At 39.2% G+C, this 1425-nt stretch overlaps 1 protein-coding gene across 1 annotated transcript in view; it reads left to right on the top strand.

The window, feature by feature from the left end:
• The window catches only part of PREX2 (phosphatidylinositol-3,4,5-trisphosphate dependent Rac exchange factor 2), a 187182-nt gene that overhangs the window by 100875 nt on the left and 84882 nt on the right, over positions 1-1425 (top strand). The gene's annotated exons all lie outside the window — the stretch shown is intronic.

Raw genomic sequence — 1425 nt, 5'->3', positions numbered from 1 at the left:
TTTTTTTTTTTTTTCCTATATATTTATACAGATGTAGGGAAGTTAAGTGAAGGCCGTGCATTCTTTACAGACTAAGGAATAGCTGATGGATGCAAAATCACGTTTTCCAGTGAATGGGTGTTGGGAACCACTCACTTCCTGAGCGTTGTTAGGTGGCCATGTGGTTCTGCAATGCTCTGAAAACATTTTACAGAAAATGCACTTTTCACAAATCTTTTCAAGGGTGCTAGTGACCTAGTCTGTCTTAGTAACTGCAGATGTTTCCTCTAAATACCGTTTTGTCCATTTTGTGACGTGATTGTCAAATGTTTGCCATCCCTAACTCAGTATGTTCTTGTCTGGTGCACTGGCGATAAAAGAAGTTGAAGCATTCTTTGTTGCTGTCGCATGTTGTTAATGGTAGAGCCAACTAACACTGTATTTTCAGCTATCGTGGGGCAGTTGTGTCCTTTTTCCCCCCTCCTCCCTTTGTAATTGAGGAATTTAAAGTGAACTGATCTGCAAAGCAGCCGGATTTGAACAGGGCTCGATGACTGTTTTTTCTAGGCTGTGGTGCCAGAAATTAGATTTTCAAGAGAAAGTCTAATAAACTACAGACTGTTGAGCTGATGTGATAATTATTTCTGCACCTGGATATCAATTCAACTGCCTATCCTTATTCATTAAGCACATACTTTATTCCAATTAGCCTCAACAGTATGTAAGTGCTTGCTCGTGTGGTTCGCTAAACCTGAAAGATTTTAAGCATATGCTTAAATACTTTGCTGAATTGGGACCTTGGGTTTTTTGAAGAGATTTTTTTTTTTTTTGAGAGAGATATTTAATAAGGCCTATGTAAATGTTTATTTTTAAATCCTTTTTTGGGGGGATTGCAATAGCTGGTAATGGTGTCATTTCCAAAGACTTTCTTTGATATTAGATTTAAAATGCAGCTATCATCTAACCTGATAGTACCTAAAATGAGGGAAATCCAGGTATATTCTTGAAGTTATTTCCGTGTCAAATATGCTCAGCTGACAAGTCATGACGTAGCTTTTCTCTTTGTCAGCCCTGCAGATTCAGTCTAGCCTTTTCCTTCATAGCAGCTAGCTTCTGCAGCTCAGCCTTGCAGTCTCCAGGCAATAGATTTTGACTTCCCTGGCACCTTTGTGGCAGTATCAAGAGAGACATAAGGAGGCGAATGTTCAGGTAGCTGGAACTAAGGTCATAGTCCAGCAGGCTGTCTTTCAGGAGTGGGCTTGAATCACACTGAAAAGACCTGGAGACAGCTGCTATTTTTGTAGCACCTATTCAATGGATAGAAGATTTTCCCAAGGTGGTTATTCCATTGTGAAAATAAATTGCTGAACCATATATTTTATATTGCTCAAAGAGAATGTTTTGTTTTGCGTCCCCCCCCCCCCCCCAAAAAAAAAAAAAAAAAAA

This window comes from Aptenodytes forsteri, unplaced genomic scaffold (assembly GCF_000699145.1).
Source record: "Aptenodytes forsteri isolate BGI_AS27 unplaced genomic scaffold, ASM69914v1 Scaffold18, whole genome shotgun sequence".
Lineage (NCBI taxonomy): Eukaryota > Metazoa > Chordata > Aves > Sphenisciformes > Spheniscidae > Aptenodytes > Aptenodytes forsteri.
This window is presented reverse-complemented; position numbering and strand designations above follow the sequence as displayed.